This window comes from Gossypium hirsutum, chromosome D06 (assembly GCF_007990345.1).
Source record: "Gossypium hirsutum isolate 1008001.06 chromosome D06, Gossypium_hirsutum_v2.1, whole genome shotgun sequence".
Classification (NCBI taxonomy): domain Eukaryota; kingdom Viridiplantae; phylum Streptophyta; class Magnoliopsida; order Malvales; family Malvaceae; genus Gossypium; species Gossypium hirsutum.
The window spans coordinates 33,175,165-33,189,371 of NC_053442.1; positions in this window are offsets into that span (position 1 = coordinate 33,175,165).

Below are 14,207 nucleotides of genomic sequence, written 5' to 3' on the forward strand. Positions count from 1 at the left end.
CCGAAAGACCATTTCCCTATACATTATAATTCTAGGTACATGCCAAACACAAAAAGAAATACATCACCAATCTTGAGTTTGGGATTGCCGTTGGATGCTGAGTCGTCAATCAATAATAAATACCTAACTTGCACACAAAGGAATGATCAAATATTGAATAAATTTCATAACTCAAAGAACTACAATTACACTTAAAATCTATAATTTCATAATCCATATTTTGTAATATTTATTTCCACTTGATCTACCATAAAATTCAACATGAGCATTTCATATACCTTTCAAGCATCTCTTATTTACCAATAACCTTCAAGACATCATTTATACACCATCAATATGGATCGACTTGATATTAACACTCGGTGCCTGACGGATAAACCATAACAAAGTTTTGCGCCTAGCGCTAGTCGGATAAACCGATGATAGTTGTGCGTTGCAGTAGTCAGTTACACCGACAACGATCTGCGCTTGGCACTAGTCTGATAAATTGAGGATATCAAATGTGTGCTCAGCACTAGTCGGATAAAATAAAAAAATACATAATTGCATACTCCACAATTTCTCGTTTCATAATGCAAAATTTGCATAAATATAAATATAATTAAGATATGAATGGATTTATTTAAATTATTTAAAGCAAATACATAGAGTTAAATTTCAAGGACTACTAACTTACCTTAACAAAAATAATCATAAAAGTGAGGTTGATAACTACTCTGGTACTTTAGTTTTTATATGATTCACGTCCGGTCGGTTCGTTTCTTGATCTGTATAGCAATTTCATTCAATTAATACCATTCCATCATTTAAATAGATACATTTTTACAATTAAATCTCTCCGTTATCTTATTACAAAATTATCCCTACCTTTTATCATGTGTGCAATTTAGTCACCAACTCAAAACATGAAATTTGACCACCTTTAATCATTTTCCAACCAAGTCATTTTCTATATAATTAATAAACAACCCACATTTATCTATATATTACAAATATTCCATGAAATTTTCTCTCTTTCTAACACCTTAATTATTAACATAAAAAACATTGAAAACTACTTTATAAAATCCCTCTAATTATCTATCCAACTCAATAATCTATTCTCAATTTCACAAACACTTCAAATCATCAATGGCATAGTCCGATCTAATCCATGGATTATCTAGCTTAAGCTATATCAATTTCAAAAACAAAAAAAAAATCATTGAAAATGGACAACAATTACATACTATGCATGTGATGGGAGCTGAGCAATCTTTTAAGCCCTTAACCATTGTGATTTTTGGTTAACAAAGAAGAATATAAGATGATAACATTTGTTTTCTATTTCTTTATGCCCATATTTTATAATTACCAATTTGTCCTTAAAAATTAACCTTAACAATTTAGTAAACTTTGTACTTAACCGTCCACTATCTATTAATATGGCATAGTTACCACTCAAGTTCACTAACTCATAATTCTATAGCTTATCAACACTTATATAATCGCAATTCACTTTTGTAACTCTTATGATATAATCTTTTTTATTAAATTAACTAACTAAACATTAAAATTTCTTAACCAATTTTTAATACGAGCCTCATCAAATTGTATAAACATTAAATAAATAAATAATTACTAACTTGCTTGTCAGATTTAGGGTCCCGAAACTATAATTTTTGACTCTATAAAAAATAGGGTGTTACACCGTACATGTATAAATTACATGAGATATGATAGTCTAAGTATGTGATGTGAATGTCAAGGTTGGAGGATGCTTGTGTAACACCTCTAACCCGTATCCGTTGCCGGAACAGGATTACAGAGCATTACTGAAGTTTACAATTCAAAGGGAAAGAAATTTCAAACATTTCATATCATATCAATGGACATACTAAAACCAAGTCAAATCATACATTTTGTCCCTTATACGAGCCCTCGAGGCCCTAAATATGCGTTAGAAATAAGTTGGGACTAAATCGGAAACTCAGAGAACTGTAGGGGTCACAGGGTCGTATGACTCACATAGTCAAGAGACACGCCTGTGTCCAGGCGTGTGGGCATTCAAAATAGGGACACACAGCCGTGTCCTAGCTGGTGTCCATACCCGTGTAGCTCACTGACTTGGGTCACACAGCCAAGCCACACGCCCATGTGCCAGGCCATGTGCTAGGACGTGTAATAGCCTGACTTGCAACCCTTTTAAAGCTATAAGGGACACACGGTCATGTCACCTAACACATGGCTGAGACACACGAACGTGTCTCCGCTCGTATAGACGAAAATAGGTCATTTTACAAACCATTTTTCTCACCCAAATTGGCATGTACCTACACTCAACATTGCACATACTTACAAGCCATAACAAGGCATCCAAATCAAGCATAAACAAGTCATATACATAAGGTACAACATCATACAACCAATATGCCCTTAGGCACCTCAAATGACAACATGTAAATTTGTGTAATCATGTACTCTATTTGACCAAAATACTCAACTAACTTATAGGCACATTTGCATCAATTCATGCCATTTAGTTTACTTACCAAAACTTCTCAATAGGTACCAAATATGTCATTCTAAACTAGCATCAAATCACCATATAAATCATACATACAAAAGTACCAACTGACCATAAATTCATCAAACCAAAAAACACATTTAACCATCCTTTTAACTTTCATTATTCAAACCCGAAACAAGCCACATATCAACCATGACAAGGATACTTATATACATACCAAAAATACCAAAACACAAACCAAATCAATTGACCATATTCACAACAAAACTTATAGGCCAACATTAGCCAAAATACCTATACATGCCATTATAACCAAAATTTAACAATCGAATGTACCAAAAGAGCCGTTGGATAGTGCGATATAACTCGATAAGCTTCCAACCTGAACGAGCTTCTGATTCACTATAAAACACAGAAAATAACACAGAGCAGGCATTTAAGCTCAGTGAGTTTGTATAACATAGAATATAACTTACTATTCAATCATATAATAAGTAAGTAACAAGCATATCCCAATACAATTTGGACAAATGCCTAAGCACATATACACCAACCATGTTTTCACTGTAATTACATATATAATCCAATAAATATAGATCAATATAACCATTGATCAAGTTCCATATACATGTATCATCCATTTCATTTTTCCATATATCATGTAACCACATTTTTCATGTAATATCATATGTGTTCCTGTAATAGTCCATATTGATATCTTACCATTTCGTATCAGAAAATTACCTGTTGAACCATTTAGATACCGTTGGAAACCCGATATAGCTCACACATAGTGTGCTAGCTCATATAACTGTAATTTGTCAATTCATTTACATATATGCTCATACGAGCTGTGAATCGGTATGCTCACTCGAGCTGTAGATCAGTATGCTCTCACAAGCTATAAATCGATATGCTCACACGAGTTGTGGGTCATAATGTAGCTATACGATGCTGCTCACACAAGCTGTGGAGTGTGACACATGCAGGACCTCAGGTATCAAAAGGATGTTTAGGACCAATACCCAAATCATGTAACCCTAATGACATGTCATTTGTATCCTACGGATTCCTAAGGTTCAAACAGGGCTCGATAATTGTCGTACATCGTTGGATATGTAATCGGTATATATATATGACATTTCATAACACATGTATAATTCAATTCAAACCATATAAACATGATTTAATTACATGAACTTACCTCAATGAATATATGTAGATACGGAGGCAATTTATTCGAGATATTCCCTTTGCTCGGTCTAACTCCATACGAGGTTTGTCTTGATCTATATGGATAATTTTAACTCAATTTAGCCCAAAATCACATTTTTGGAAAAATTATCGTTTTACCCTTATACTTTTAATTTCTTACAATTTAGTCCCTATCTCATAAAAATTAAAATTCGTGAAATTTGACCACAACCCACTATGGCTGAATATCAATTAGGTCCCTAGCATGCCCTATATTTTATTTATTTCACAATTTCACCATGTAAAATTTTCTATTTTTTAATTTAATCCCTATTTGACAATTTCATCAAAAATCTCTTTACAAAACTTGTTTATCTAACAAAAACTATCCATTTTCTATCATCAAACATCAAAACTCATGTATATTCAACAATGGCAAAACCCTAATAGTTTAGGAGTTTCACAAATGGATACCTAATCAAGAAATCAAAGTGGCCAAACCCTAGCTCAAAAATGGATTCTTTTTCTCCTCAAAATTTGGTTGAAGATCATGATTAAAGATGAATACATTCCTTTTATTTTATTTAACCATTATTTACCTATTTACTAAAACACCCTTTAAAAACATTTAATATTTCAATAATACAAAGCCATTAAAATCCAATAACAACTCTAATGGTTTAATTACCATATAAGGTCTTCCACTATAAGGTTCTATAGCTATTTAATACCTTTAGCTACTAGAACTCAACTTTTTCACTTTACGTGATTTAGTCCTTTTATCAAATTGAGCATATAAACGGTAAAATTTCTTAACGAAATTTTTATACGATAATACTATCATGCTGTAGGAAATAAAATAATAATAGAATAAATTTTTTGACTTTGGATTTATGGTCCCAAAACCACTGTTTCGATTTCACTGAAAACAGGTTGTTACAACTTATATGTGAGTGCTTGAAAAGTATATATGTATCTTAAAAGCATGATATGAACTACATTTGATAAGAGTAGGTCAATATATAATGAGTATGAGTCTATCTCCACAGAGTCATTTAAAGGGGTCCATCGGGACTTTAAACATGATTCTCTAAAAGGAAAAGTCCATGACACCATATTGCATATGACCATAACTGGTGGGTTATGGCATCATATGGAAAGACCATACCGTATAAGACCATCAACAGTGGGTTATGAAATTATATGGAAAGAATTAAAGGAATCTTATTACTTAATGCAGTTCTCTGCGTGACCTAAAATGATAAGGAGCAAACCGCACGTAATGTGAGTCTAGGCGAATCTCTATCGTGAACACGCCAGAAAATGAAAGCCTTTGTCGCAATCTATGAATTGGAAGCTTTCATGATGTATCTATAAAACAGAAGCCTTTATGGCAATCTATGAAATAGAAGCCTTCGTGACATATCTATAAAATGGAAGCCTTTGTGAGAATCTATGAAATGGAAGTCTTTGAGGCAATCTATGGAAAGGAATGCCTTTGTGGCACATTCTAAAGGAAGGGCCTTGTGGCAAACATCTAAAGGAAATGCTTTTGTGGCAAACCCTGGAACAATGATAGGCATGGCTAGTTGTGAAGAACGGTAAGTATGACAAACCTTGAAGAAATGATATGTGTGGCTAACTCTGAAGGACTGGAAGGTATGGTAAACATTGAAGGAATAGTATGTATGGCGAACATTGAAGGAATATTACATATGGAGAACTTTAAAGGAATAGTGCGTATGGCAAACACTAAGAGAAATAGTTCCGTAAGAAATATTGTGGTGTATTTTACATAGTCTTAAGATATGTATAGAGAAAATGAAATGCGCAGGAATATGGAAAATTCATAGTATGAAGCATGTAGACTAAAGGAAAATTTGATCAATAGTGTCTTGTAGGTATGGGTTCAAGAATGGGAACAATGAAGGAATTACGAAGAGGCTGGGTGAAAAACATTAGTGATGTATTGAAGATGCTAAGGGTTAGGCATGGTCACAAAGCAAGGTATGACGTCTATGGTATAAAGAGGGAAGGTACTCGCCAAAGTCGAGTTAAATAATGAGGAACAATGAGATGATAATGAAGTTACCAGATGATACAGGTAAAAAGAATCCATCTCACTAAGTTCTCATGAACTTACCTTTCTGTATTGTGTTACAAGTAAGTTGATTTGGTTTACGCCAAGAAAGGCGATGCCAAGACTATGCCAAAGGAGTGGTGAAGTGAGCTGTTATGCATACATAGCAAGTCTGATGGCATGTTCGAATCTGAGTTGTTGTAGAAGTCTGTTACACGAAATAATTACAATAGTCTAAGACATCAAATCAATCATAGTCATAAATGGTTCCTTTGTGTGTGCTAAAAAAATTCTCGTATTACTCACACCTATGTATGTAACACCCCTTACTCGAGACCGTTGCCTAAGTCGAGCACGATGTGTTACCTGACTTAACTTACTAATACGAAGCATAAAAATTTTCTTTTAAAAAAATTAATTCGCTCACATTCATTCAATATATCCCTAAAAAGAACCCTCGAGACCCTAAAACATGAAACAAAAAATGGTTCGAGTCCAAACTGGGAACATTAAATTTTTTTCGAATACTTGAACAAATCAAAATAATTTATTTCACTATTCACAATAAATCAGTCCACCTGCATAACAGTCACTAATTTAATTATAACTCGAGTTACAAAACTCAAAATTTAGATCCATAAATTTTCCAAAAACTAGACTCATATATCTTCTTATCATAAAATTTCTAGAATTTTTGGGTTAGCCAAACAATACATTTTATTCTTTAAAGTCTCCCCTATTTCACTGCTCGACAGTTCTGACCCCGATTCACTAAAAATCAATTATCTCATTTTATAGATTTTGGATAATGTTATTGTTTCTTTTATTTGAAGATACACTCAATGAGGAATCTAGACATATAAATTATAACTCATAATTGTTTCTATACAATTTTTAATGATTTTCTAACTTCATAATAAGAGACTTCAAAAACTATTTTGACTCTATCCCACTAAAATTCAAATATCTCATAAATAATATTTCTTTGCCTACATCGTTTCTTTCATATGAAAATAGACTCGATAAGATTTAATTCTATATCTCATTCACTCTCTAATTCCATTTCTACTATTTTTGGTGATTTTTCAAATTCACATCAATGCTACTGTCTGAAAACTATTCCATTGCAAATTTGTACTCTTTTATAATTTCTTTGTATTAACTATCATTTAGGCATACATAACACCAAAACATGTTCTTAAATAGCCATTTCAATAGCTAATAATTATTGAATATTTACATGCTAGTCATTAGCCATATCATAAGGACACATACACAAAATGACTAAGTCCTTATACATGCCATAACTGAAAATATTTCGAACCACAAAATATCGAGACGGTCTGTTGATAGTGTAAAACGATCTCCGACATCTTTACAATCCCCGAATTGGCTTGGCGATACTATAAAAAAAAGAAAGAAAATAAAGGGAGTAAGCGTAAAGCTTAGTAAGTTTACAAGAAAATAAATAACAACATTTATCATAAATAATTATACTCATAAATTATCATCAAGTATCATGATCTTTACTTTCTTCTTTACTTACTCTCTTACTTATTTACTTACTTGCTTAATTAAATAACTTATGATTATAACTTACTCCTCCCTTGCTGAAATTTCTTTCTCAACTGATAACTGTGATATTCTTAACCCTTATAACTCACCTGAATCTATTTATTGTGCTTTTACCTGCACTTTCATGTAACATAGTCTATTTACTAGCTCGTTGAACCACTTGGAATACTAAGGATACTTGGTTCTCCTATCTGATAATAACATGCCAAAGCCATGTCCCACACATGGCATTACATGAGATGTTTCCTATACTACTAATGCCATATCCCAGATATGGTCTTACATGGGAGTTCTCATATCGGTGCCCATGCCATGTCCCAGACATGGTCTTACGGGGGACCTCTCATCTCGGTGCCAACGCCATGTCCCAGACATGGTCTTACATGGAATCTCATTCCCTTAATGTCATGACATTTGTATCCGATACATTCTTAATTTTTCAACGAGAGTTTTTAACATTGATTCTCTATCATCTCATACTTGAGTCAACATTAAATAATTTCCTGAAAGAAATACATAATTGCTAGAAAATAACAACATTAATAATAATTATTGAAATATTGCATTTATTTACTGTAAACTTACCTCGGTACAAAATACGATCAAATCTAGCAACTTAGTCCTCAACCTTTTTCTTTTCCCAGTCTAACTCTGGATTTCGTTCTTCTTGATCTATAATAGAAAATCGAGCTTATTTAATACTCACATTCATCAAAACAGTCATTGGCTCCAACTTTGGAAAAATTATGATTTTGCCTCTAAATTTTGCATATTTACACTTTTTCCCTAACGCTCAGAAATTAAACTTCATCCCATATTCTTATGTTTTATGACATACTGAACATCTTTCCCTTCTATGAAAACATCAAATTCCCACTCTAACATTTACTTATGAACATTACATATTTTTACCGATTATATCGTTTTACTCGTTTTCACTTAAAATCGCCTAGCAAAAGTTGTTTAACATAATCTGAAACTTCATATTGTACCATAAAACCTCAAAATAAACACATTTTACCTATGGGTATTTTTCCAAATATTAACCCTAACATGAATTAATGGTAGAATAAGCTAAATCGAGCTACGATGACTCCAAAAACGTAAAAAAAATTAAAAGTGGGGCTTGGATGCACTTACTATGAGCTTGAAAAAGTGAAGAAACCCTAGCTATGGAGTCTCTTGAAATTCGACCCTTATGGAGAAGATGAGCACATTTTGGCATCTTTTTCCCTTTTAATTCTTTTTATTACCAAATGACTAAAATGCCTTTCATTAAAACTTTAGTTATTTTTATTTATGGATGCCCATTTTTGTCCATGAAAATCTAATGGTCAAATTACCATTTAAGGACCTCTACTTCAATTATGCACTTCAATTAAATCCTTTATCATCTAAAACTCATATTTACCCACTTTTGCAATTAAATCCTAATGTGCAATTCAAACATGCAATCGCTGAAATTTTTTATCGGTATTCCAACACATGCATCCAACCAATCGGTAAATCATAAGAATTAATCACACTGAATTTTTCTATCTCAATTTCATGGTTTCACAACCACTATTCTGTTTAGGCCCTATTTCGGGATGTTACATTTCTCTCCCCCTTTAGGGATTTTCGTCCTAGAAAATCTTACCTATGAAGAGATTTGGATACTATTTTCACATAGCCTCTTCGGGCTCCCATGTAGCCTCGTCTACCCCATGCCTATTCAATAATACTTTCACAAGTGCAATACTTTTGTTCCTTAGTTGCTTGGTCTCTCGAGCTAGAATCTTTACCAGTTATTCACCATAAGTCATGTTTAGCTGAATCTCAACCTTTGTCTGAGAAATCACATGTGACGGATTTGAAAGATAATGGCGTAACATAGACACATGGAATACATCATGAATCTTCTCTAACTCAGTCAGCAAAACTAACCGATATGCTAAGGGCACAATTCTTTCAGTCACCTCGAACGGTCCAATAAAACGTGGACTTAGTTTGCCTTTCTTTCCAAATCTGAGAACTTTCTTCCACGGGGATACTTTCAAAAATATCCTGTCACCAACCTGAAACTCAATCTCTTTTCTTTTCAAATCTGCATAGGATTTTTGTCTATCTGAAGTTGCTTTGAAGCAATCTCTAATGACTTTTACTTTCTCTTCTGTTTCTTTGACTAAATTAACCCCGTAAATCTGATTTTCCTTAAGCTCTTTCCAATACAAAGGCGTACGACACTTACGTCCATATAAAGCTTCATAAGGTGCGATCTTCAAACTCGACTGATAACTATTATTATAGGCAAACTCTACCAACGACAAATATTTCTCCCAACTACATTGAAATTCTAAAACACAGCATTTGAGCATATCTTTAAGTATCTGAATAACTCTCTCTGACTGACCATCGGTCTGAGGATGGAAAGTTGTACGAAAACTCAATTTTGTGCCCAAAGCTTCCTGCAATTTCTTCCAAAATCGCGAAGTAAATCTCGAATCTCTATATGAGATAATCGATAACGGTACTCCGTGTAGTCTGACTATCTCTGAAATATACAACTCAGCCAACTTGTCAAGTGAATAATCCATACGAACTGGGATAAAATGAGCTGACTTCATTAGCTTATCAATCACAACCCATACTGCATCTTTCTTTCTCGGTGTCTACGACAACCCTATCACAAAATCCATGGTAACTCAATTTCCACTCAGGAACTAACACAGGCTGCAATAAACCTGAAGGTACTTGATGTTCTGCCTTTACCTGCTAAAAAATCAAGCATCCAGAAACAAATTCTGAAATATCTCTTTTCATTCCTACCCATCAGTACATTTTCTTCAAATCATTATACATCTTTGTACTACCTGGGTGAATAGACAAAGAACTACTATGTGCTTCCTGTAAGATCTTTCGAATAAGCTTATCATTCTTCAGTACACATATCTGATTTCTGAACATCAAACAACCATCAGAACCGATCTAAAAATCAGACTCAACACCTAACTCGCACTGAGCTTTTTTAGCTTGCAACTCACTATCATTTTTCTGAGCTTTACAGATTTCTTCAAGAAACATCGGTTTAGCTCTCAACTCAGCTAAAATAGAACCATCATCTGATAAAGCCAAAATAGTATTTAAAGCTTTCAATGTAAATAAAAGCTTTCTACTCAAGGCATCAGCAACAACGTTTGCCTTACCCGGGTGATAGTCGATCACTAGCTCATAATCTTTAATCAACTCTAGCCATCTTCTTTGCCTCAAGTTCAAATATTTTTGAGTCATCAAGTATTTCAAACTTTTATGGTCAGTGAATATTTGACACTTCTCACCGTACAAGTGATGTCTTTAGATCTTCAACGCAAATACAATGGCAGCTAGCTCTAAATCGTGCGTCGGGTAGTTTTTCTCATGTGGCTTTAACTGTCTGGAAGCATATGCTATTACTTTACCTTCCTGCATAAGTACACAACCCAATCCATTCAAGGATGTATCACTGTAAATCACAAATTCTTTACCCGGTTCTGGCTGTACTGAAACAGGAGCTTCAGTCAACAATGCCTTTAACTTGTCAAAACTCTGCTGACACTTCTCAGTCAATTCAAACATGACATCTTTCTGTAACAACCTTGCCAACGGGGTAGCTATGATGGAAAATCCTTTTATAAATCGTTTGTAATAACCAGCTAATCCAAGAAAACTTCTAACCTCTGACACATTTTTGGGTGGTTTCCACTCAACAATTGCTGAAATTTTACTCGGATCAACTTTAATACCATCACCTGAGACAATTTGTCCAAGGAATCCGACTTCTCGAAGCCAGAACTCACTTTTGCTAAACTTAGTATACAACTGATTATCTCTCAAAATCTATAAAACTGTTCTCAAATGTTTGGCATGTTCATTCTCATCAGGAGAGTAAATTAGAATATCACAAATAAACACAACTACAAACTTGTCCAAGTACGGTCGAAAAATTCGTTCATTAAATTCATGAACATGGCAGGAGCATTAGTCACGTCAAATGGCATCACAAGAAACTCATAGTGACCATACCTAGTCTGGAAAGCAGTCTTCGGAACATCTGACTCTTTAACCCGTAATTGATAGTAACCGGATCACAAATCTATCTTGGAGAACACAGTGGCTCCCTTCAAATGGTCAAAAAGATCATCATTTGTAGGCAGTGGATATTTATTATTTATTTTTACTTTGTTAAGCTGCCGATAATCTGTACACAACCTCATCGAACCGTCTTTCTTTTTCACAAAAAGCACTGGTGCGCCCCACGGAGAACAACTAGGCCTTGCAAAACCTTTATCAGTTAATTCTTCCAACTGAGCTTTCAGTTCTTTCAATTGTAATGGGGCCATTCTATAAGGAGCAATAGAGATAGGAGTGGTACCTGGAACCAACTCAATACCAAACTCAATTTCTTTAAGAGGAGGCAAACTTGGCAATTCTTCCGAAAACACATCGGAAAACTCACAAACTACTGGCACTGATTCAATTTTCAACTTTGGATCTTTAGCATTCAATACAAAAGCAAGATAAGCTTCATACCTTTTTCTCAAATATTTCTGAGCAGACATAACATAAATCATGGCAAGAGAACTATCTGACTCATCTGAATTAACCCGGATAATATCACCATTTTTGCATTTAAACTCAATGTATTTCTTTCCGCAATTCACTATCACATCATGGACAGTCAACCAATCCATACCAAGAATCACATCAAACTCATCAAATGGCAATAGCATAAGATCGGCCGGAAAACAGTGACCTCTAATCATCAAAGGGCAATTTTTACATACTTTGTCTACTAACACATACTGGCCTAATGGATTCGATAATTTAATCACAAATTCAGTAGATTATATGAGCATGTTCATACTAGGCATCAATCTCATGCAAACATAGGAATCAGTCGAACCCGGATCAATCAAAGTAATAACACTAGTACTATAGAAGAAAAATGTACCCGTAATCACATCGAGGGAGGATGCCTCTTCGCGAGCGCGAATAGCATAAGTCCTTGCGGGTTCTTGAGCATCTGGTCTAGATGCTGAGTCTCTGAACGTACCCCTGTTACTTGCTCCAACTCCCAGATTCTTCTGTGGTCTGCCTCTAGTGGGAGTATTTCCCGATCTTGCACTCAGTATTACTTCTCTTTTAACTATTTCGAGACAATCCCGAATAAAATGATCTAGTGCACCACATCTGAAACAAGCATTTTCATTTGCTCGGCACTCACCGAGATGACGTCTACCACATTGAGCACACTCTGGTCTAGGTGGTCAAGTACTACCCATACTTACGACTGTAGTAGTCTGACATCTAGAACCCACAAATCTTCTAGCTCTGTTTCAGCTAGGATACCTGGCTGAAAAATTTAATCTAATAGAGAACTCTCTAGGCCTCTTGGATGTAGACTGAAATGATCTGCTCATCTGCCTTTTCTTCATGTCTTGAACCTCAATTTCAGCTTTTCCCTTTTCTTTTTCTTTTAACAACTCCTCTGTCTTACAAGCTCTTTCAACTAGAACATCAAACTCTTTTATTTCAAGAACACCAACTAATAGTCAAATATCATCACTGAGCCCATCCTCAAATCTTTTGCACATGATAGCCTTTGTAGACATACTCTCGAGCATACTTGTTGAGTCTAAAAAATTCACATTCATACTCGGTTATAGTCACTTACCCTGCTTTAACTCAAGGAACTCTTTTCTTTTCTGGTCAATAAATCTCTGACTGATATATTTTTTAAGGAACTCCTCCTGAAAGAAATCCCAAGTAACTTTCTCGCTCGGTACAACTGACACAAGAGTCTTCAACCAATGATAGGCCGAATCTCTAAGGAGTGAGACAACACACTTCATGCATTCCACAGGTGTACAGGATAACTCATCAAAGACTCTGATAGTATTCTCGAGCAAAAATTCTACTCTCTCTGCATCATCATCTTTAGTAGCGCGAAACTCTTCAGCCCCTTGTTTTTTTTATCTTATCAACTGGTGGCCTTTCTCTTATAATTGTACCTATGACTGGGGGAGCTACATGGGGGATCAGAGAATCATGAGGGGGTGGAGGTCTAACAGCCGGATTCATACGAAACCATTCATTCATAGCTTGGAAGAAGGCTTCTCTAGCCCCTCCTCCCTGACTATCTTTAACGGGCCTTTCACTACTATCTGGTGGCACCGTCCCATCTACGGGAGCAGACGCATTACTTTCTACATCATCTGCACCAGCTCATTCGGGATCCATAACTATAAAAGAAAAACATTTTAAAATCATCAGGAGTCGTCACACTATCAAAATACAATTATGGCATGTATAGCTAGACTCTTATTCATACTGAATATTCTGAGAACTGACTAAACTCTCACTTTGATACCAATAAATGTAACACCCCTTACCCGAGACCGTTTCCTGGGTCGAGCACGAGGCGTTACCTGACTTAACTTACTAATTCGGAGCATAAAAATTTGCTTTTAAAAAAAATAATTCGCTCACATTCATTCAATATATCCCTAAAAAGAACCCTCGAGACCCTAAAACATGCAACAAAAATGGTTCAGGTCCAAACTGGGAACATTAAATTTTTTTCGAATACTTAAACAAATCAAAATAATTTATTTCATTATTTACAATAAAACTGTCCACCTGCGTAACAGTCACTAATTTAATTATAACTGGAGTTACGAAACTCAAAATTTATATCCATAAAATTTTCCTGAAACTAGACTCATATAACTTCTTATCATAAAATTTCTAGAATTTTTGGGTTAGCCAAATAGTACAGTTTATTCTTTAAAGTCGCCCCTGTTTCACTGCTCGACAGTTCTGCCCCTCTTC